The sequence below is a fragment of the Grus americana genome, chromosome 15 (genome assembly GCF_028858705.1).
Source record: "Grus americana isolate bGruAme1 chromosome 15, bGruAme1.mat, whole genome shotgun sequence".
NCBI classification, from domain to species: domain Eukaryota; kingdom Metazoa; phylum Chordata; class Aves; order Gruiformes; family Gruidae; genus Grus; species Grus americana.
Genome location: NC_072866.1, coordinates 6658151 through 6683729, shown reverse-complemented (window position 1 = coordinate 6683729; position 25579 = coordinate 6658151). Strand labels below are relative to the sequence as shown.

The 25579-nt window shown below is 38.6% G+C and overlaps 1 long non-coding RNA gene across 1 annotated transcript in view; it reads right to left on the bottom strand.

The window, feature by feature from the left end:
- The window catches only part of LOC129213109 (uncharacterized), an 87373-nt gene that overhangs the window by 60018 nt on the left and 1776 nt on the right, over positions 1-25579 (bottom strand). The window contains exon 3 of the long non-coding RNA XR_008579359.1: positions 23816-23909. This is a non-coding gene — a long non-coding RNA (uncharacterized LOC129213109). The remainder of the gene's footprint in view (positions 1-23815; positions 23910-25579) is intronic.

Below are 25579 nucleotides of genomic sequence, written 5' to 3'. Positions count from 1 at the left end.
AAAAGCAAAGCTCACCTGTAATGCAATGCCAACAATTTAACAAGGAGTCCTCTGAAAATGTTCCTCTATTAGTTGGTGATAAAACCCACACATCACAGAAACATTATTAACAGAGAAGAATGGAAAGAACTAGATCACCTGCTTTTCTGTATAACCTATTACTCCCCACTAGATTAGTGAGTAAAATCAGAGTAACTCATACTTAACAGCAAAGGTCTCCCTTCTTCCTGTATGCTTCAGATTCTACCTGAAGGCCTTGATCTTCAAAGCCATCAGTTGTCTATGAGTGCTAGGAAACACTCTGAAATACTCCTGCCATTAATATTTGCTCAGAATCACCAGCTACAAGGCAGCCATTGATATCTTAATACATGTTATGTACTTTAAAAAAGTAACTTAGGCTACACAAGCTTGAAGCTACCTGGATTCCCTTCTACTCCAGGGCTTCCAAAACCACTATATTAATGGACTGTATTAGAACTAATAACATCAGTCAAATACTGTCCATTCTCTTCACTGGTAACAGCCAAAACAATAATCCCCTCCAGGGGCAGTGGTGGTAGGAGCAATGATGCAGCTCAAAGTTCTGGCGATAGGACCCTCTTGATTGAGGTGCTGTAGAAACGAAGCTCCAAATTAGGTCAAGCTAACAAAAAACTATACTGAGGCATATGCAAGGCCAAGTTATAGCAGGACAACTTTTCAGAAGAATGGAGAATGGATGATGGGGAGTGACGTGTGTTTCAAACATTGTCTTAGGTAACAGGGGAAGATAAGATGCTGTGGGAACAGGGAACACTTGGGGAGTCCCATGGAAATCTGATTTACATAAGCAGCATTTAATACTCCCTGTAACATTCAATGACTACAATATTTAAAAAATGTCAAATGGCATACAAATATTTAAGGAACCCTTCAGTCAGAAAAACAAAAGAGACACAGTGCAGTTTTGTGCATTCTTGAGGCAACATTTCAAGACAGTTCTTGGACAGGTGGTTCTGCAGTCTCCAGCACACAGTGATGTCTTCATCAGCAGTGAAATAATCCCAACAGTTGCTGCTGAAGAAACATACTCAGGTAGTAATACCACCTTTGAGTAGTCATCTTCCCAGCTGAAGCAACTACTGAATTACCTTTTGCTGTGAAGCAAAGAACAATATGTACTAATCTACTGTTGATGGTGAATTCATTGTTGTTAGGAACTTCACTCAGCAAAATTTGTTGTGTATCAGAACAGGTAAGAGAAATACTAGGTTATATATTAGATGACTAAGTTTGAAATTTACTTAATTACTATTTTTGGCTCATAATACTGAAAACCCTTGTGGCTAGAGAAGTACTGTGTCTCATCATCTCTTAAGAATAAAGGCAGTGTAGAGGGTACCCAAATTTTCCTGTCTGTGGCCTGATTTTCTTGAGAAACATGCAGTATCTCCATGTACAAGACAGTGTTGGTTATACCTGCTCAGTTTTCACCATGCCTGTATCAGTGATGCTGGGCCTTGGCAGCATTATCTGGAGATATCTTTGAGCAGTTTGCTGTTCATACAGCACAACATCCCAATATTCTGAGGATCAATATGCTGTAAGTTCTCCACTCAGTAGTATCCTTTCATATAAATCTTTTCTTCAAAGATCCTGTTGGTAGGGTTCTCCCCTTCTCAAGTCTGGAATCAGCAGACAAAGAGGGCATATATGTGTACCTGAACTCAAAGGCAGGACTTCTCATGTTCCATGGGCGGCCTCAGAAGTATCTCTGTGCATTGAACTAGACAGCATTAGATAAATAGTTTTTAGCTGCTGAAACTCTTTTCCAGTTAAGTCAGAAGGTGAAGCAGCACAAATCCTATGTAAGTATAAATCCAACAGTTGTGCCTTTTGCTTTCTGTCCTCCTGCCATTTCTGACTTTGGCTGACAGTGTTTCCTTTGGGAATCTAGAAAAAACATACAATTCCCAGCAGCTCCAGTGATGAACTTCCTCTTGGTTAGAAGTACACAGAGCTAAATCTGTTTCCTTAAAACTGGTGAAAATCCAGATAAACTTCTCTAGGTTCTATTAGTCAGTCTTTAAAGATATTATAGTGAAAATAAAAATCTACTCCATTGCTTTGTTTACTTGTCACAATAACAAAGTTCAGACTCATGGAGGTTACTCTGCCAGTTAGGAGCCAAAACTTAACCAGCAGTAACAGCTGTTAGGCTAAGAGTTATAAATTACAATAATTTGTTGAGAGCCACAGCAAGTTTAAACCTATTTCTTTTCAGAACTCACACAGGATAAACCACTTAAAACATTAAGTCTGTAGTCTAATCCTTATTTCCATTCCTCCATGTCCTAAAACAAATTTTAGATTGGCAGGCAAAAATTCTACCAATTTTGGTCATAATAAATGCCACTTTATTCCATTTTACACATGGAATACATATTTTACAAAAATATTGATCCTCAACAAATATCTACAATATCAAACTGTTATTTCTTGAGCAAGAATAGTATCCAATCACTGATCCATCCTACCTGTCCATTTCATTTTAAAAGCTAAACATGACAGAGGGAAATAACCTGTTGTGCATGGATTACTTAAAAATATTGTGTCATTAATTCTGCAAAGATGAGTGAAACAAGCCATTAGGTAAGAGCTTGTTTCATGTAAGAAAATACTCTGGCCCAGATTTTAGAGGATCACATTTAAAACACTTTCTACAACAAAGAGGTAATGTTTGTTTTCCCAAACCATTATAGACTCAACATACAACAGGAGTTAAAATTCTGTTAACCCTGAAAACCAGGGACTGACAAGCTACACTAGGTGGCACTGCTACACATGGCTTAAGTTTCTTTACTGTGGGTTCAAATTTAAGCTTAATTTTTGAACAAATATCTGTATTGAGGGAAGTGTTCTGATGGAGCTTTGGCAAGCAGAAAGGAAGCACTCTTTGCTGTCCTATAATTACAGACAATTTTTTCTATGGAGTTATTATCTAGAAACCAGCCACCAGTAGGAGTCTTGATGATAATGCTGTTCCCTCCTTCAGGAATTGCATACCTGCTGTTCAAGAGTCACACACACAATCAAAGCCAAACATTGCCTTTGCAACACAGATAAGAGCCCAGTCACTGACAAAAAATTGAGAACTTGACCTGAAAAAGCCAGACACTACCAAAGACCACAAATAGTAGAACAATGACAGCACTTTAGAAGCCAACTGGGTTAGAGCTCAACAATAAAAAAGTTGTCTTTATGTGATATGAAATAATGAATTGATTCAGATGTCATCTTTTAACATTATTCAAAGGATACTACTGTGTTAGTGGCGCTCTACAGTTTGTATTTGGACATGCATTACCCTTTTGTTTGCTGTTACCACTTAACAGAACACTTAACAGTTACCAATAGGACAAAATAGCTGGTAAGATGGATAGTTGCAGGCATCTAAGTGTTGTTCATATTAATTCATAGCCCTGTGCATTGCACAGCAGGATACTTACAATTAAATGTCTGTAATTTCACTTTTCTTTTAAATCTAATTCCTTCATAGCAGCAACTGGAATCAGCCGAAAGCCTCTTGGCATTGCAACCCCAGGGTTGGGTGTGGGCCACGTGGTCAGTGGGCCACCGACTGAACTGAATAAACTCAACTTTCACTTTTCTTCTTTACAGTAGTTAAATAGAAGCAGAAATTCCAATAACCTTTCCTTCTTAGAAAATTAGAAGGGTCGAAGACTCTGGCTACACCACCTGCCCAAAAGAAAATCTTACAGGTCCAGAGCTCAAATGCTAACCTTTATTATTTCATCTTCCTTAATTCTTCTTGGGTAAGGAAGACAGTGATACTAAAATTATCATAGCTGAAACTGGCAAGGCTTTCTTTTCAAACACATCAAGTCTTGACACTAGAGATTGTTTAAATTAGTGTCACATCATAACTTTCCACCAGAGTGAGTTTTCAACACTGAAAATCAGTTTCAGCCAAAGATAAAAATACATGAAGCAGTTTCCTCAATAAAAGGAGAACAAAAAATTGTGTTATCATTCTGTCTTTTAGTCAACAGCTCAATGTCCTCACACAGGACTAAAGAAACCATATTCACATTCTTTTCTGTTTTATAATACCAGAAAGAAGTAGTGACAAGTCTTCTGCCACGTATTTAAGCACAAGCTGAGGTTCTGGAAATTACAAAGTCTCTAACTGTTATTGCAAAGTAACTACCAAGACACATGCTGTTATGGAAAATTCAAACAAATGGCTAGAACCACAAAAAACATACAGGTAAAAAGGAAAAGCAGGAGTTCTGCTCTACATAATTTTACTTTTGTGCTGCATCTAGCAAGATCACTACTTATTCCACTGCTTCCATACCTGAAAGGTTACGGTTGAGGATGCTCACTCTTCAAAGTCCTATCAAATCTCATAGATATCAAGGTAAAAAAAACCTGCTCATGCTGCTCAGAAAACACCCCATAATACCGTATTCTGTACTAACTGAGAAGGTACCATGAGCTATGCTTGACCCTTGTTAACTTATGTATTTGGAGATCGTTGTGTGCTAAGAAGGGCATTGCCATTTTACCACACCCACTCACAGTTCAGCCCAAATACAAGAATCTACTAAGAAAACCACTTGGAATTTAAGTAGAAAGAACTTCTGGCAATCTTGCAACCTATCTAATAGCCTAACATTTCACCTTCAAAAGCCGAAAGTCAGCAGGCTTGGGCCTGGACTATTTTTAAACACAGATCCACTGACTATGTATTGTCATACAATGAAAAGGACCCGAGTTCTGTTCTCCCCTTTGACTAAAAGCGCCTTGGTATTTCACTATATGCATAAAGGTTTGATAACGTTGTTGATGGTTATCACTACAAAATTTTTGACTTGCACTCAGTAGATGTTCAAATGCAACAATTCGAGAGTGCCAATTAAACTCCTCCCAGTAATACTGATTGGGGAGGAACAGAGCTGCAAGGATTTGACCAAAAGCAAGCAGGGCAGACTGATTTTTTAGACAGAAGCATGAGCTTACCCTGCAGAAGTACAAAGCTTCTGAAAGCAGAATTTATAGCCAAATTAATCTTTCATGCTATGTTTCAGAATTTTTAAATCCATTGTCAAAGAAAGTACTGAAACAGAAGAATTAGTAAGACAAGTGTCTTATGCACCTAGAGTGCTGTATGTTGGGTTTAATCCTATTCATGTGCCTTTAGAAAGTTATACTCCTATCTTGCTGAGCATCACAGAACTCAAAGTAACTTTTTTTTTTTTAAATGATCCTACAAGAAAGATTCCTATGACTTGGGAACAGGAAATAACATTTTGTAGGATTCTCACTCTTCTGTGATGAAGATGAGCATTTCTTTAGAATATCCTCCCAAGTCTTCTCTGATTACAAAGGTTTTAGAGTGCAGTTGAGGAATCTTGCTAAGCAAATCAATACAGTTTTTAACATCAGATAATCATAAAATAAGTCTTTTTACTTAAAGCTATTTTGTTCAGTATAATCAAATAGTCAGTCTCAGTACAGTAGATTTTCAGATTAATATCTTCACCACCTTTTCCCCAGAAAACATTTGATCTGTGAATTTTAGCAAGAACTATGTAGAAATTTTTCTGTCTTTACTTGATTCAAAACAGGAAAAAAAAAGTAGAACAAGAACTATGATCTTGGCAACCAAAATACTTCACTGTACTAAAAAGCCCTAAGACAGAGTTTGTAGTGGTCCCTTCTTCAAAGAAGGGTTAGCAGACATAACTACACCAAACACTGACTTGTTGGATTACTGTTATCTTTAAACAAAGTTTGATTCAAATTTCATGATCAGAACAGGAAGCAACAAACTGAAAGCAGACATTCCTGCTCCAGCCAGCTTTTAATATTCCTTAGCTTTGGTTTCATTTCAAGTGTGTAACTTCCATTTTGCAGTTTTTCGTAAGATGCTAAATTTTTTCCCCCCTTTCTTGGATAAACGAAACGTTGAAATGTATAAAACAGCTCATTGGCAGGTCCTCCCGACAGCAAGTCAAACTACTCCAACAGATTGCATCTTTCTTGGAAGGCCAGAAAGTATCAGGCAGTCCTAAGCTATTGAACACACTCTACCACATGACTTAAGAGAAGAAACAGTACTAGCTATTACCTTTATGAAAACTAGTACTGTAAGAAAAAGTTCACATATTCAGGCCTCTGATCCTGTGACAAGAGTTCAAAAGCACACAATTAAACTGTGATAGCATCCTACTGAATTCCGTAAGACTGGAGTAGTGGTGGGAGTCATGCTCATTCTGGAGAACAGTTTTACATCCCATGATTTGAGTACCCTGTTCCCTACACAGATGAAACAGGTGTCACTAAGGGTTTTTTTGTGTGTGTGTGGTTTTTTTTTTTACTGGAGGACAGGAGAGAAACCAAACATGTATATGCTGATCCAGCCTAGAAGGGTAAACAGCCTCAGACACAGCTGCTCAGAGGTGAGGACAAAACACGAATTGGATTATCAGTTCAGGACTTAATCCTCAGCCTCTCTCTCTATTCAACCACCAGATGATGGGCAAACATTTCCCAGGGCAGATGTCTGACATACGCTATGAACAGCAGCACAGGAATTTGAACCAGGGGAGTTGCCTAAGCAGACTACATACAGTCAGTCTCAGTTCTGTCCTGAAGGATGTTAAACAGAGATAAGAAATGAAACAACTGCAGTAGGAGAGAATAAAAACTTGTATCAAATTACCAGGCGAGGCTGCCAGCAGAACTGCTAGCAAGACTTAAGTACAGCCAAATTCAATGGAGAGTGGGACATGCAGTAGAAGATCTCTCATTCAACTGAGAAGAATCCTTCCCTGTCAAAAACCCCCAAGAAAATGATTTGTTCCCACAAAATTATTTGAATTTTGACAAGTCAGTATTTTTCCTTATGTATTTTATGTAAAGCAGTCATTTTAAGTAAAGCTATTAGGAAAATTCCCCAAAAGAGCTCATATTAGTATTCTACTGCAAGTTCAAGATCTGAAGGGCAATACCACATTCTGCAAGATTTCAAAAGAAACAGGCTCTTGCAGTTCTTCACATTACATAAAGTAATATTTATAAATAAGTTTTATATGTCTTTACCTACTGGGTGAAGCTATAAGGCTGGTTTCCTCATGTTTCTGAGGAGCCAGACAAAGTTACTTTCCTTTCTCTTTGCTCAAATCAAAATCTTCTCATGTAAACCTATCTTTCCATGAGACCAGAAAGGAGAGGCTGGCCAGGGGGAGACGGGACACAAAAACTAGAGACTGCAAAAAAGAAAAACAAATTAAAATGTTTGCTGTCCTTAAGCCCATTAACACAACAAAACATGGAAACCTGTTTATATCAAAGCTGAATTTGTTTATGAAATAAGAGTTTGCATTCCAATATCTACTGACACAGGCAAATATCCCATTCAACAGTAAAGCCACTTCAGTACAGGGTTCAATTCAGAAGAATTGCTTTTCAGCTGGCTGTACTACTGGTCACAGGTTTGTGAAATGGGGCCTTCAAGGCAGACTATCACTGTGATATTTAAAAAAAACAATCAAAACTGCACATCACTAGATATTCTGAATATGCAGAAAACAGAATATAGGAAGTTCAGAATATAGGAAGTTCAAAATATAACAATTCTGCCTTTGGAAGGGTGGAGAGTGTTGTTCCCTCAGATTCTAATGGAGCCTATAATCCTTACACTTAGCCATTAGGAGAAAACAAGAGAGTGATATTCCAAAGGGACAAATTCTTATTTTTGCATTATAGGTTTAATTAGTCAGTGTTAACCGATACACCTCTGCTGCAGCAGATGGGGCTGCTTTCACCACAGGTGGTCATCTTTGAGCACGATGTCCAAGCTCAAGTTCCCTACTACAGGTTGGTAGAGGCAGGTTTCCCAGCAAAGATAAACAACTCAGCACAAGGCAGTTCAGCTCTCATGCAGCCACACCTTGCACCTGGCAGAGCTGCAGGCACTATCAAAGCAGGCAAAAAAAACCCACACCAGAAAGGCTGATTCTCACCTGTCAGGCTGGTTTTGGGTGCATGCGAGGGAGGAGGGTGAGGGAATGACTCTCCAGCACTGGCTCTTCAACGAGTTCAATCAGTTCTCAGTGTTTTCAAACACAAGTGATTCAACATTTTAAGAATGGTTTCATTATACTATGCCTTAATTTATGGCATATATTTGTGACTTCCCTGTTTGGACAAAGGGACAGTAAGTTTGGAGTGCTTAATTTGTCACTAACATAAACCAAAGGAAGGAGATCGCAACAGCTAGTAACACAGAAAATTTGAAAAACGGGCTTAATCTGAAAGGTGATGCTGCTGTCAGAGTACAGACCAAGAAAAAAGCCAACCTAAAAACTGTAACTTCCAAAGGTTTGAATAAAAAAAAAAAAAAAGAGCTTGATGTAGTTCCAGGTTAGATGTCAGGAGAAATGAGAAGATGCATATCCACACAGCCCCCTCGTTCCTCGCGACACACCCACTAGGTCTGGTTCCAATTCCACCCTCTTGAGGAATTCAGTGAGCACTGCCAATCAGCCATAGCAATCTATAAACTATGGTGAATGTTTTGGAACAACTGCCAACAGGTTTATTGACAGTTGATTACTTTAAACTTTTGTTTTGATGCAAGTAAAAGCTTTAATCCCATTTGCCAAACACTGAAAGGTTAAGGCAGATGAGAAGGACTCACAGCACAGGAAGAAGCTTTTATCTTCTACAAATGTGACTGTCAAAACTTGCAGGGGATTAAAAAGCTCAAATATAACCTTGTTATGACTAAAAAAACCAAACCCAGAACCTGCAATCTCAAAAGTAAGCACAATTTTAGGATCACAAGCTAAGCACTCTGAAGCCAAACTATCCAGGTTAACACAGCATCAAGTAATCTTCTGTGTCCTTGTAGTAGCTATTACAACATTTAATGTATTAATTAGATCCCACATTGGGATTACAAAATAAAGTATCAAAAAGCCTTGCCTTCTCTCTCCTGAAAGGAACACTGCAGACGTAAGAATATTACAGCAATGGTTGAAAGACTAAGCATGGTTTATATACACAAGGGGATGAAACAGGGCAGTACTGGCTGACAAAACACAACAGATTCCATATGTGCGACATTGAAGCAGTTGGAAAAAGTGAATCATCTTGTACAGAATGTGATGAGCAGTTTACAGCATTTAAAATGCACATGAATCTGGATTCAGAAATTTACAACAGCTCTCACTCATAGCAGGACTCAAGGGGAAAAATTTTTTTAAAGGATTTGCTTTCCTTTTTTTTGTCAGTATTTACTTTTGTCTTACTGAGGTAACTGAAGTCATTTTTGTTCTGAAGTGTAAGCAATTATTTGCAATGCACCTTGCTAACATACAGCAGCATGCTTTGGGCTAAAGAAGTTAAACTGACATTGTACAGTATCTTGTGGTTTGCAAAAAAAGAGATAAGAGCTCTTGCTGTGCACGTTGCCATTAAGTTAGTGCCTGAAGCAAGCAGTAAGCGCAGCTAACCCCAAAGATGAAGCCAGTTTTTAAAATGCTGGAAACAGTCCTAGCAAGTAGAAGCTCCTTGTTTATAGTAAAGCCTGACTGGAGAAAATTAGTGTTGTGTACCTCAGTGGACTCACTGTCTCCTGTTCTTTCACATCTACCTCAGGGCTGCAGGTTCCTCTTCACTCCTCCTTTACCCTGAGGCTGCTGCAGGGCCAGCTCAGCACCTGGTTGAGCAAGCAAGGCAGGGAGATGCTTGAGCTGTCCCCAGAGCTGGTCCCAGGGCATTCATCTGTGCTTCTCAGCAGCTGTGATCAGCACTTTCCTCCTAGGCTGTAACTAGTGGGACAAGCAGTCAGCAACTAATTTATGCTAATCTGAGAAGAAGGGGACTTGGACAAATGTTACAGGGTAAACACAAGAGGAACTGAATATAATTGATTCTTGCAATTGAATAAGGATGGCTAAGTATTATTATTGGAAGTGTATTGATAAATTGGGGGAAATAAGTCACTATGGTGGCAGCAAGTTTGTACATAATTAATAAAGGAATAATGAGGAAAAAATTCAGGAATATTTTTCATTTATAAGTTTAAGAGGCTATGAAATAGGCAGCCAATGAAAGGTAAATAAACTGCTCGATATGGTTCATTCAGAAGACTTCAGTAACATAAAAGGCTCAAAGTTCTCAGACTCCTACATCTTTTCAAACCTCAGTACCATCTTCCTAACACATTGACTAGAATAAATTCTGCTCTTCTCACCTAAGGGAAACAGCCCATCCCAAAAGAGAAGATACAAAGAAGAAACTTAATGCCACTAGAGGATCTTTCATATTTATGCCCTTCTGGGGCTTAAACGGCAAGCAGCTCTTACTGGGTTGAGTCAAACTTATTCATAGTGAAGGCAGAATACCAGCTACATTTAATTCTAAACAGATAATTTAAAGAAATAATCAATAGACCTTCTTTACTGAATAGGCAGCATTAGCTTCCTCCTAAACTACATTAGGAGAGCTTGATTAGAACTTGGCCATTGTGGCTAACAAACCAGGACACATGGGTGAAGGAGAGGAACTGTTCTCATTTGGGTTGATGACTGGAGGTACCTCTGTGACAGCACCCACTCAGGCAGAACAGGTACCGCAGTGTTAAGCACACATCCCCAAGAATAGATATAAGCAACTCTGACCAAGGGCCCACTGGGAGGAATTGACACACAAAAATCCAGTCTCCATTCAATTCATACTGTATTCAAACCAGACAAAATGTGTTAGAACAGAGAAATGCACCTAGAAGCAGAAGTTTGCAAACTGAGAGCCAATACAATATTTTCTTAAGATGTGGTAAAAAGCTCCCAGGGAGTTTCTGTAATGCCATCCTGAACTGAATGAAGAAACCCAAGACAAATAACATCAATGGATGAGATTAATAGGGAAACTCATCTGAGAACACACTGGATAAGTGAGTCATCCCAACAGACTTCACATATTCTTTCAGGAACAATTCAGAAATCCCATACAGCTTTTGAACTCAAGCAATTTCAATGCTGATGACAGAATGTTGCTACATCCCACCAAACCCACAGCCATTTGCACCTACAAAGCATTGTTAGGGCTGTATTTTCACAACGACTAAAATCTGTTTTGATCTGCTAACTACAATAGCTTCTACATACATAAAAGACTGCTAAGGACAAGACCTTTACCTTCCAACACTTTCTGCAAAGCAGCACTGCACTGAGACTAGAGCAGTCCTACAAAGCTGTGGGAGACTATGAAAACAAGTTAATTTGTCTTGTTTGTGAGGAGGAAAAAAGAGAGGGATTGAGAAAATATGGGAAGATCTTCTACCTTTCAACTAAGTAGAAGGATAAGAAAGCAAAGAATATTCCCTCCCTTCCATCCAGCTACAGGATCAACCAACAACCCAGTCCTGGAAAAAGCAGAATTTCAGGGACCACAGCCTTACAGAAGTTAGAAAATATTCTGTTCTCCTCCTTTAAGGAGAATTTTCCCAAGTACAGTATTTTTGGGGATTGCCTGTCACTATCCTTCCAAATACCTGATGCTTCTTAATGATGCCATGGAGTCTGGACTCTTAGACACTGTTCTCTACTGGCTCAAACCAAACAACAAAGCTCTCCAGAAATTAATAGCATATGACATGCATTTGCCCAATGCGTAGCTTTCTCCACCCTCTCATTCCTGTGGAAGTGTGAATTTATATGTGTCTATAACTGTTCTAGGAGAAAAAAGATTATAACACAATTAGGATATTTAAAAATATAAAGTGGGTTCTTTCAAGGGGGAAGTTGGGGTACTTTCCCCAACAGTTAAAAAGCACTGTTTTTTTCATACAGCATCACCAATGTTGAGAGAAGATAACAGATGCCAAACTTCCAACTTGACTTAGGTGAATTCCCTGATGAGAAGAACATTAACACAACAAATGGCCATGCTATCACTAAACTGAAGACAACTGGCTTCATGGACAAAAAAAGCTTCTGAATGGTGCTCTTTCATCACTTGTTTGGAAAGTATCTACCCTGTTTGGGATTATCTTTTTCCTAATCAGAGGGAAGGAAATATCTACTTCTGAATCTATAAGCAAGCACACTTCACAGAAGCTTCATATCTAATAGAACTTTACCATCACATCCCTACCTTCACCATATGCAACAGAAAGAGAGGGGGGAAAAAAAAACCCCACAAAAAACCCCAAACAACTCCACACCACAAAACCCCACCATTTACTTACTTCACCAAAATTCCTCTGATCATCTCAGGCTACACACACTGAGATTCTCTTCCTCCCACAGCCTGCAACTCACCTGTGTGTGCCCAGATAGATTTATACTGTGCAGCTGGGGTACCCTGATAGCATAGGAACAGCACCTGCTCATATTTCAAACACCAAGTACTCAGTATCCCAGGTCCAGAGCTAACTTAAATAGCCCATCTTGTATGCTATCATGATTATCCTACTCTGTACCCCAGTTAAGTGGTTCAGTTAACCTAGACACAGCTATACAAGTTACAGCTCCATCTCTAGCTTACAGAACATTTACCTTTTCAGACATCACTGATAAAAGATCTAGAAATTCCTACCTTTGTTGCAGAGCCACTTGTTGACATTAATATTACTTACTGAGGAAAAAGAATCAGAAAGACAGATATTGCACCAGCCCAAGAAAACTAATATTACAAAAAAAACCCAAAGTAGATAACTAGTACTCTAGCTTGGACAAAGGTGTTTTATCACAGCTAGAATCTTTTGAAACTGTTACAATTAACACTTCTAGCTCTTTCACAAAACACCACTTGAGAAGCCTTCACCCATTTCCAAGGAGATGATAAAAGCAAGCTTATCCAACCTTGATGATAAAATTAAATTCACAAAGAATGGGAAATACATTATGATACTCCTGAATACCAAGTGGAGACTGGCAAATGTGTGAACTTCAGGTTACATTCACTCATAGCTTGTACATCAACACTATTGAAAAGTATGTTTATAAACTAGAAAGAGAAAGCATTAGGAAAAAATGGAGAATAAGATTTGAAGAAAATCCAAGGATCTGCTATGGACATGGAGATGGTCTACAAGTGACAGAAAATCCAGAATTGAAGCATGACCCTATCCTAATTACCTACGGTGTGTCTGCTCAAAGTGCCTTTTGACAAAGTTTAGTAACTTGTAGTTTCGTTGCGAAGATGCAGATTCACAGGCTACACTAACTGGTAGAGGTATGTATAAAGTGGTTTCCAAGCAAAACATTTTGGTTTGTTTTAAGGAGGAAACTAGAAGGAAGAAAATCATTAAGTAACAGGTAGAAGATTTAAAAACAAACACCTCTATTTTAATTAACTGCCTATCTCTATCAGATCTACATTTATCTTCATGAAAAATCTGCTGCTAGTTCAGGAGAGAGGAAAAAACTCCAGCTCTTCCCTTTTTAAGGTTATTGGGGTTTTTGAAACTGAAAGACTATGCACAATCATTTGACTCCAGATTTTGTTACCTAGTAAAAGCTCTTAGAAAGAAGAAATGTTGAGATAGGTAAAAAAATCAAGGCACGGGAAACATCTTGAATGAGGACACTTGAAAATCATGAGTCTCTTTAGCTCATCAAAAGACGAGTAAGACAGTACAGAATAAAAGTAAACAAACTAGTGAATTACATAGTTAATGTACTTCAGAAACATTTCTTGCATTATGAGTACTGAATAGTCACTTCAGAAGAGGTGACAAATTCAGAGCTGGAAAAGGTAACACCTTTCAGCAGTGCATAGCTGTGTCAGTGCCACAAAACATCACTGATGTTTATTGTTTCTCTGGACTCAGAAATGGGTGAGATGATTCTATTAATAGCAATATCCACAGTTCTAAAATAAGTATTACAAAATAGCCAGAGCTTTGAAAGTGATATAACCTCTTCAGCTTTGGAATGGGAAGAACTTTGGCCTTCTGAAGGTTAAATGAACTGTCACTGTAACTGTAGTATAACTGGTAGTACATGAATAGCATTGCTAAAATCATGCGTTTTACCATAGGATACTTACGTATTTTAATTTTTTATATTTATTGCACTATTAATGACCGAATGCCAATACAGTCTGATTTTCCAGCAGTACTCTACCTTTCAGTCTGTGTATGCAGACCAGCTTTATCTCCTTGAGTGGAATAAAGGAGATGGATAATGTGAGATGTCTAAAACATTCTCTATGTTCACTTCTTAGTACAAGGGCAGAAAGTGGAAATTACTGAGAAACTATTCAATGTCCCAATTTAATATTTATTCCCTGTACTGTCTAATCTCTTCCACCTTCTGCTCAACAATGCAGTCTGTCTGACAGCAGCTGGCAGACACGAGAACAGACTAGGCATTACACAGACTTGCTATCTAGAAATTCTGCTCTGTGGTATGTTCTTGGTGCTCTTCTTTCCTTGCACCCCTCCAGCATGAAGAGGGGAAAAATCTATGAATACAGTATATGCACTAGATAAACAATTAAAGAGCTTCTTGAACAGACCTGTTGGTGGACAAAGGTTACCATGGAAGTGCACTGCAAGCAATTAAAATGTTAACATAGATTTGTACATGTTTCTTTACAAAAGGCATTCTTACTTTTATACTCATCTGAAAGTCCAATTCTTACAAGCCCTACTATGAGTGGCTAGAGATCTCGTCTACGCATTTAGTGACTTTATACTTTGTAGATCATTAATGTACTGAACCGTGTTTGCTAAGCAGTAAATCTCCTCAAAGAGGGATTATGGTTATCAACCAAAGGTTAAATATGAGAGACCCCAAAGAAGTTCAACACCCTTCCTGTGAATTTAAACTAAACACGCACTACATTGCACACTGTTCCACTGTTTGCTCTTTAAACAAAATGGCAGATGGATAGTTTTCAGTGAAAAATTATGGAGGTATAGGAAGCAAAACTGCGGAATGATATTTAGGACTGTGCTCTTGGTAAACGGAAGTTTATTAGAGCATAGAGGAAAAGATTTGTCAGTGTTTTCCAACAAAACCAGCTGGTACTTATTCACTCTACTTACACCATTGCACTTTTCACATTGAATGCTGTGAGATTCAAGGAGTAAAGACAGTTCCACACCAAAACATCATTAAAGATACTTCTGTTTCTGTAAGTTTATCACTAGAACATACTGGGAAAATAACTTACAGTTTATATTATTTTATATGAGTTTAGTTTATATTATTATACAGTTTATATTAGTTTATATTAGTTATATATCCCTTGACATCAGGTCAGTTCCAGTACACTGTCTCACCTGTATTCTTAACTACCCCTTGCTTTGTGCTGTGTTTAGGCAAATAATTTTGCTGTACTCTCAAAACCCTCTTACATTAGACACTTTAGTTTACTGAATTATATGTATTGCCAACCATACTGGCATAGGGACAAAGTAAGAGCATTTAAAACCTGTAAACTTTACTAAAACTGAAATAGTCTCTCACGCCAATGCAGTGACAGCTTCAGCCAAAAAAAGACCAAGCCAAACAGCTCATGTGTAACTTTCTTCTAGTGTGTTTTTGCTAACATATGTCCCTGTACCACAGGGAACAATTTCCATGTGCATACCATTACATACATAAAGAAACATAGAACTTTAAATGATGAATTTATACATAACTGGGAGCAAGATAACCTTGTTGCTTTTGTGCAATTCAGGGCCATAAGTTTCTTCATTCCTAAGATAAACCATAGGATATACAAAAATGCAATTTATCATGTCCTGACTGATAGATTTTATATTGGATATTCTTCTCTTCACACAGAGGTCTCCAGAACATGGGCCTTGCAGGCTCACAGATCTTTCTTCCTAATCTGTGCACATATACACACATTGAAGTAGAAATAGTAGGGAATGGTTAGGCACATACTATTCACATTTTATGAATAGTTGTCGTTTTTAAAATTTTCAGCTTCCTGATATGTATATAATGATTCACTTATCTGTGTCCAAAACCTGACTAAATAGGGAACTAATGACATAAATATATCCTTAGACCATTCAAGAGTCATTGCTAAGAAGCTTCTTGGCAGGCTCAATACCTGGTACCTGCTGGTGAACTGCACGAAGCAGAGTGTCATGCACCTCTCCCTTGCAGGTGGTGCAGTGCTACTTGCCACATCCAGCCGCTGTGGCATCATGCTCTTGTCTGGCCTTCCTGCTTATTGTCTCCCTGCTGGTTTCACTCTGTACTGTGCAGGAAATTTTGCACGTCCTTAAAAAAAAGTATTTGTTTAGGCTGGCGAAAAGGAGGCTAACAGGAATTCTAATAAATGCCTACAACTATTTGAAAGGGATCTGTGAAGACATAAGAGCCAAACTCTCCTATGCAGTGCTAAACAATATAGCAAGGGCAATGACCACAAATTATAGATCTGAGGGTGCAGATTGGACGTTGGGAAAACCTTTTTTACCAGGAGGATAGTGCAGCGCTGAGACAGGCTGACAGACAGGTGGTGGGATTGCTGTCCTTGGAGGATTTAAATACTGAGCTAGGCAAACTTCTCGCAGTTTTCCTACCAACATTTTTCATTCTTCAGATGTAAGTGAATCTCAGATCACCATGACAGTAATGCAAAAGTACTACAATAAGAACCATATCACATCTATGGAAATAATCACAACCACTGTCTTGAAAGGTTCAAAGAATTCTTCATACATGGGCTGATTAAGCTTCCTAACAAGTCTGGATGGCAGGTAAGTATAAAGTCCATTTTATAGGTAAGAAGTGAAGTCACCACTTCTTACCTTGCTTCACTTATGAGTAAAGCAAGCAAAGGCTCAGCAGTCTTGAACTTGTGTTCAGGCAACAGAGTAATTTACCATAGAAGAGAAGGAAACTCCAAAACCCTCTGCATTGTCCAATGAGCTCCCCAAGAGGGGCAGTTGGTTACCTGCCCAGTCTCAAAATATAATTGTCATCATCATCATCTGATTTTGAGGCTTCTAATCATTGCTGCAAGTGCCCTTTTACCCAGCTTTTTACCTTCAGAATAGGTTCAAGAGATGCACTTGGCCCCTTTGGTTAGTCTATAGGCTAAACAGACCAAGTAATTTACATAATTCATGTGGAAATAAATTGCAACTCCTGTTATTCCTTTCCTTCTGAAATATTTTGGATTTTATCTGCCGTTAAATCTTTATCAATACACACCTACAAAACAGTTTTGTACAGGAATAAAAATAAGATACAGATTATCTCAATACTTAGTGCCCCTCCTTGAATTTTAGTAGCTATTAGCCACCCATTTTAAGTGAAAGAGGAACATCTGTAAGGCTAGATGTGATATGAGAATATGCTTTTCCACACATAGGATTGTAAAGAGCATCCTACATGATGTTTTAACCAGGGAGAAAAGAACACAACACAGTTTAGACGGAATTCTTAAAAGGAAGAGAGATGAAGCTGCTGTGGTTTTCTGAAAACTGGCCAGCCTGGGCACTCCAGCCACAGCTCGTTCAATCCGAGCAGCCCACATGCAGCCAGCAAGACATATGTTTCCTTAAAATTGCCAGGAATGCAAAGCAATGCTAGACAAGTCTAGACTGATCACAGGATAAATGCAATAAGCAAAGAAGTGGATCCAACTGTGTGGTGGATGACATTTGCCTGGCAAGGGAACAGTTACAAGTGTCCAAGTCCTGGAACGGGGCAGGAGGGAGAAAGAAACAATTTTCCCAGAAGTGCACTTAGTTCCAGGGGAGACTTCAGTTCCCATCAGTGGTGAAATTCAGCTTAGCTAAGTTTGCTCTCCTCTTTGTTAGACAAATACATCTCACTCTTTCTTAACACAAGTACGTGCAGATCAGGTTGAAAAGCCAAGTCCCGAGCACAGGTACTGCACAAGTCATGCAAATCAATCTCACTCCAATATTTCTGCTTCTACTTAAAACAGTGGATTATGCCCTTAACTGTTGCTCTCCCCATCTTTTCTCGGCACGTACCTGATGCCCCTTCAGTTATCCAAAACTTATTTGCACAGATCCCATGCTCTGCTTCATCTCACTTCCTGAACATCCTAATGATATGGTCTCTTATAAATTAAAAATAAAAATACAGCTTTAATAATTTCTACTTAAAATTTATAGTGCTACTCCTGCCTTCAACAAGTCCAGCTTCTTGATCTAAATCCTGCCACTGTCCGGTTTACTCCCAATGATGCTGTTCAAATTGTGCAACTAATTCCTTACCTATAATGAAGGACAGATGTCAGTCCTGGACAACTGGCCAGCCTGGTAGAGCACACTTGGATTTCCTTTTGACTTACATGTATGTATTTCCTTCCTGTGGAAACAGGGAGTGGGTCAGAGGGAAAAGGGAGGAGGGCTGAACACACCCAGGTCTGCAGGCTCAGTACAGACAGACCTAACTCTCTCGTTAGTACTTTCCATCTCAGCTTCAAATCTTCTTCTCATTAACAATCTTTTTGTTTGAACTAATCAGAATCTCTTCTTCATTCCATTTATAGCAGCCTGATTTTTACAGTTTGCTGCAACATTTACTTCCTCCCCAAACTTTACTTAAAATTAGTCCCAGCTATTACAATACAGCTTCACCTGCTCTGTGGAATTATTAATATTTATTTTATTTTGACAAAGACCCGTATGATAACATCTTATTATTGGCAAGTTCAAAAACCACGAGTCAGGTCACTATACCTTTTATGATTGGCTTAAAAAATAATAGGTTTCAAAAATTATTTTTAGGCTTCTTTCAGATGACAAATATCTTTTCTGCCTTTTTTTTTTAATATGAGGGCAAAAGGCTTTCTCATATTCCTATGACTGCCTTTGAGAAAACACTAAATGCCTTGAGACTCTTAATGTTGCAAGAGTTACAACACACCGCTTTTTCCTGATACCCTTATGCATTGTTTATGTAGTAGGAGTTAAACTGTAAAATTTGTAAGATTTGTTATTACTTCCAATTTACATTTTTTATTGCCTGTAATTCACTAAAAACTTAGCTCTTATTAACGACAGGGCTCATGCTGTGCCCATGCAGTATTAATACTTGCAATCACTATGAAAACAATTTCCACTTTAAGAGTACACAGGTCCAAAACCTGCCTGTGGCAACATCCACTTAAGTCAATGAGAGTAAAAAATGCATATCTGCAGGCAGAATCTGGTTCATGGCCAAGTCTGTGTCTCATGCGGCACCCCAACGCTCCCACGAAGAGTTAAATACATATGCCACTGACTTCAGTAAGTGTTAAAATCTGTAGAGGTTGAGTTTTCTCCCTTTTCTGTAATGCTTTTCCTGTGAGATTTAGTTAAGTGATCATTAAAATACTTAAACTTACATAAGAATTCAGTAGGAATTACAGTATTGTGTTCTTCTAATAGACAGTCTTAGGAGGAGCTAACCCTTACATGCATGGAGACATATCATAATAATAAAGAAAGGTGATGAATTTCCCAGTGGTGTACAGAATAAGAGTCTTTGTAGTGTGCTAGTCCTCAGAAAATATGCTAATCCAAAAATTCTTTTCAGATGACCCAGTTCCTGGATTTGAATTTTTACATGTACATATTTGGAAGTTTACATGTGTACATGTGCACCAATTTACATGGAGAGAAGTGTATCAGCAGAGCAGGCTTGCTATTTAAATGAGAAAGCTGTAGGAATGCTGTGGTTTGCTCCATGGGGCGGGCAGCAGAACCAGCAGAACCATCTTACAGATGGGTCAGAGTCTAAAGCTGTTTATTTACATGTGTCTTGCAGAACAGATTTGTACAGAAAGACAGCAGCCTCACTGATGGAGCCGTCTGTCACTCACCTTTTGCTGCACATGGGTAAGTCTCCTTTGAACTAGTTTGGACACTAGTAAGAAATAAAAAAGCTAAGTAGCTTATTTTGCTTTATAAATCAGATGAAAATGTGATTTATTCATTCCTTACATTCTAAATATTTGATGTTATTTGGAATGTGCTGAGAGCAAGCAGTTCTCTTGGGGGAACAAACAGGCATATTTTCTAATTCACTCATAATGATTTGTGAGTGATTAAAGATTTGTGCTTTTTTGGATGACAAGGTCAGTAACCAAAGTGACAAAATATATTCTTCCTCTAAGCAGTACAAGTGGCTACTTTTCAAAAGAGTGTCTTCTTGTAGGGCACTTTGACTTTGTTTTGGATTTTGTTCGTACAATGAAATCGTAGTCCTGCCATTTTAACCACACGTTCCTGCAGATCTCAAACGATAGTAAGTTTTCTGTGGCCAAGTCCTTATTACCCCTCTTTAATAACAAGATTTAGTCTCCTGTATTCATATCTCTAGCAGAGAGACTGGCTAGAAGTTGTTTTCTTATGTATTTGATTTGTAAAGCTATACCTTCACATGGTTGGGTTACTATTGCAATTGTTTTGACAGGATGGTAAGCAACGTACAGGTTTATTTGTAATGTACTAAGTCCTTGACATACTGTACTGTACTTCAGAGGCTCCACAATTTATTTTTTGTTGCAGCTTGCCTTTAGTTCTTGCCAATGTATTTCCTTTCCTTTTCCAAACAAAGCTAGGGTTGTCAAATCCTAACGTTAAAGAATTTTAATAGCTAGATCCAATTACAGAGCTAATTTTTAATTTACCATTGTCCGTACAACTTTTGACTAAATAGAAAAACTCTGCAAATGGGCTAAAGAGATGTGACCCACTAGCCAACAGCATCAAAATACCTCCTGACTTAAAGGCCCCTGGACTCAATGCTTTTGCTGCCATCATCCACCACCATTTTCTGAAATACTGCTTTTAAGAAGTTCTCATAATGAGATCACTGTACTGGCAAACAGCTTTGTCTGATCCAGTAATAACATTTCCAGGGGCAGCACTACAGTTTGTCTTGGCTAGTTTTTGACAGAAATTTTTATTATTTTTTTTTAAAGTGATTACAAAATTAATACCAAAAAAAAGTACTTTACGTGAGAACACACAGGAGTGGGGAAGACACAGGAGAGGGGGAAGAAAGGAAGGGTAAGCTCTTCATTTATTGTCATCTCCACAGATTTGCAGGTCCTGCAGACAAAAATTTGAATTAATATATCCTATATATGTTTGCTGTAAAAATCATGGAACACAGCTCCCTGACATGTTGTGCTGTTTATGCCCAAGTCTTTCACTTGTTTCACCAAAGCCTTACCGCAGCTAACCAAAGGCATTCATTTTCAGGAATATTTTTTGACTCATGCATCTTTTGGTTTGGAGGATGACAGTGGGATAAGAGGCAGTGGAGAAGTATGCTAACTGAGGTAGAAGTGGGGAATGAGAAAAAGGAAACACCTTCAGATCCCTCAAGATTTTGTAAGTTTGCCAGAACTCCTTCCAACCTCCCTGTTCTAGGCTCAGCAAGCCTGAACGAGGACTTCAGTTCTCAAGGAGTTAAGGATTGTTGGGAAGCTGCTGCTCTTACTTAATCTCATCATGTTCCTTTGAGAGGGAGGAGGAAATGTTCCCAATGCTGGAGTGGGAAGGGGTACGTGAGTAAGGTTGTTTACCAAGGACACACTAAGGTTTGTAAAGATCTGAGACACTTTTTATGAGTATACCAGGGCTCTCAGGAATGAAAGCAAAGAACCCTCTGACACCTGCACAGAGGAAGGAGAAGGAGGACAAAGCTGTGAGAACTTTGATGTGCCTCAGTGGTTTCTCAGGTGACTAATGAAATTATGTTCTACATTGGGCATGGCAGCTCCCTTGTATGGACTTTTAAAGAACCATGAGAGAGGAAAAGTCTATTTCACTCTTTACTTTCTCATTGTTTTCTCCATTCCTCCCCTCACAGAGCTGTCCAACAGTGGAACTGTTCTACAGCATACTTCCTAAGGTCCACAGGGTGGAAGAAATCACATTCATATGGATTTTGAGCATTAGCAGCTTGCGATTTTGCTCCGAAAGACATAATATATATATATGGTAAATTGAATGGTATTCCTGTCTCCCTATGCCTAACAGTATGTGCATCACATGATAAGGCATGGATGTGTCCCAAGCAAGCAGTTTAGGAATCTCAGCTCCAGATTTCCAAAATCTCCAATGCTAAGCATTTACTGTTATGTTTCACATTACCTTTGAACTCTCCAGGTCCTATTTTATAGAATTTGCTGTAAGAATTTTTAACTGTAAATAAACAAAATGAGTCTCACTTCAGTATTTCTGCAAAGTCTTTTTGCTTGTCAGACCTTATGTTAACAAAAGGTGACAAACAATGGAAGGATAAAAGCTGCAGCATGGGAAGCCCTATGGATGGCAGCTCTCTGAATTGTGGGCAACATTCTACTGTTCACAGGAACTGCTAGACAAAGTATTACAAATGACTGTTTTTTGAAAAGAGACACATTTATAAGTTGACCTCTCAGTTACCTAAAGCTGCATGCTAATTTTCCCCATGCTACTGTACCTGGTAGGTACTGATGGAAGAAACACATGAGATTTCTTCCATCAGTGCTCTTTGAAGAATTCTTTGAAGCCCATATTCCTCCCTAAGTATTTGGCAACTACCGCCTCTTCATGCGAAAAACTAATACGGAAAAACACAGCTCAAACAGGAGTACGTTCACTCTCAAAGAGTGGGGTTTTTTGCAGCCAGAGGAAGCAATGACTGGGGTAATTCAGCATCCATCCTGCTGGAAGACAGAAACTAAGAGAAATCTAACAACATACGATCTACTTTTTAGATAACCACTTTCAAAAAATATAATGGGCAAATTGCAATGAAAGGGTTATTCCCTCACTCATCTATACACAATCACCAGGAAAAATATCCAAAGAAAAATTATCAGATGTTTCAAACAGGTCTGATTTTTGACATTAGAGAAGAATAGATGAGAGTTCACTGTCTTACTGGACTTTAACTCACCTCATATCTTGAGGAATATACATGTAAGCCATCTGCCGGTACTGAAAAAACAGGTCTAAGCTTGCTAAATAAAGCCATTATATTCAGACTTTAGTTCTTCCAATTCAGATGCAAAACTAGAAGTGTCTTACTAAAAACTTTGTAATATAAAATTAACATGAAAAGAGACCGAGTTTGTTAGGTCATCTTACACAAACCCCTTACACAACCCATGTGTTACTGTTTACAGGTATAATGCATAAGTCACCAGGTCTAATAGTGGTAACGATCCTATATTCCAACACAAGAAATGGAGTAAACAGGAAGTAAAGTAAAACTAACCAGGAATGAAAGAAACAACTATTGGAAGAGAAATGCTCCTTCATCACCAGATCCCAAAACACCTTGTCCAAATGGTGTAATGATATCATTAATGATATTATCACCACAGTGGTGAGATACAGACTGGAGGAGTGAACAATACAGTGGTTGGAAAATTGGCTGAACTGCCAGGCTCAAAAGCTGTGTGGCAATGTCCAGCTGGCAGCTGGTGACCTGTGGCATCTTTCAGGGGACAATATTGAGACCTATGCTGTTTAATGTCTTTATTAATGACCTGGATGATAGCATGGAGTGCACACTCAAGAATTTCACAGACTACAGCAAATTGGGGGGCATGGTTGATACGTGAGGTGGCAGGTCTGCTAATCAAAAGTTATTGCGCTAAAAATATTTCATTGGTATGTCTTGACTAACACATAGGTATCACAAGGATGCCTACAGAGGATGTCGCCTTATGTTCCTCTTACTAGGAGTTTTGGCATAGTATTTCCACTTTGAGAGAGGTCAGATTACAGCCTATCTAGGCAGAGATAGTTTTATCAGAAGTCATTTAAGATTTGGACAAGTAATTACTCAATTACCATACTGATGAGCAGCTCCCTCAATCTGAAGGTTTCTCTTTCTTGGTGTCACTGGTGATCACGAGGTTCCTTTCTTGCAGGTTCCCTCGTATTCCTGTTCAGATAAATCCAAAGATCTTGTTAGCCTGTATTTTTACTTACAACCTCTTACTGCATATCAGAAAGCATGCCCTGATTCCTTCTAGCTACGTAAACACCAAACTTGTTTGCTAATTTTGATAGATACATGATAAGGCATAAACTGTAGCTATGTAATCACTAAATGTAAAAAAAAAGAACTTATTCCACTCCTTATATTACAAATTGAGACGAACATTTACACCAACCCATTTTACATATCTGCAAATTGTCTGTAAGCTTTCAACATTCAATGCACGCACATATGCCAGTAAGATCAACATTTGAGCCTGTATTTCCTTACACAGTCTTTCTTGGTCATGATGGCTACTCAGCCTGTACTTTCAGACCTTGCTTTGAAAGCTCCTCATGGATAAAAGGGAATTATAGCTACTGGAGAAAAGGCTTATCTCAAATATACAGGCAAATTCTGTCCACTGTGTAACAGTTGGTAGTGGGAAGTGGGAGAGAAAAATCTGTTCATTTATGAATTCCATCTGGTTTCAAAGATACAGTCTAGGATATGGCAAGACAAGCAGGAAGAACTGGCATGGAATGGTTGTCTTGCGTTTGCCCACTATGAATTCTGTTGTCAGTAACTTGGTAACTTTGCTTATTTCTGAAGATAAACTTGCCAAAGTAGAAGGAGGTACTTGGATATGCCAGCTTTTCCTTCGCACGGTCATCCTTCACGCAAATGAAGGATGAGGCAGAAAAAGGGTCAACGCCACTTTTAGACACTTAACACTGCATTAAAAAAAACACCTCACTCAAAGCACATCAGTCCAATGCAAGTCTGAAAAGCAGAACCTGGATAATTTGTTTCCAGGAAAAGCTTGAATTCATCTGGCAGTGTGTTGATACAGCTTTAAAAATATTTATTCTTAGCTTCTAGCTAAGATAAATTATGGATGACAACTATACAACAATTAAAAACACAAGTAAGAGAAATTGAGGGAGAAGAAAGGAGACTATTTTTACCAGTAAATGTTTTCTTATAGGGACAGTATTATACACTTATTAACAAGCAGTGCCTTTAATGCAGTACATGATGAAGTAGACCAGTCAATTGTCCTCTTTCTAGTCACTTAATTTGCAAGCAACAACATCTTTTGTTTAAAAATCAAGTGTTCTGTTTCATACCACAATTCTACTGGCAAACTTAGCTCTGTATGAGGGGAATGTTTTAAGTGACTGCAGCCCAGTGGAAGTTGGGCTGCTTAGGCTTATAGTGGTTGGCTCAACCTGAGGTACCACTTTCTTTCCTGAAATCCCCAGGAATCGACAAGCAGGGCTGCCTCCTCCACCGATACTCCCAGGCTTCTCGCTCCTGCTCCTTCGGTCCCAAAGCTGTGAGCATCTCCCCTGAGAGCCACTTTGAATTCCCATGCCAGTCTAACCACAAGACAATTACCAGAAAATAGGTGATGTACAAAGGAAGCAGCCACTAAAGGTCTTTGCCAGTCCCTCCTATCCAGAAACTTGGAATACATATGAGTGTACCAAAACATAAAGTGTTAGTGAACAGTGGGGAGTGTTTATGACACAGGATATTCTTGTGTGGGATTCCAAAGTGATTTATGCATACAAGATTTTTTTGACGTTTGGTAGTTGTAACCGAGCTAAAGCTAGTATCCAACTGTTTAC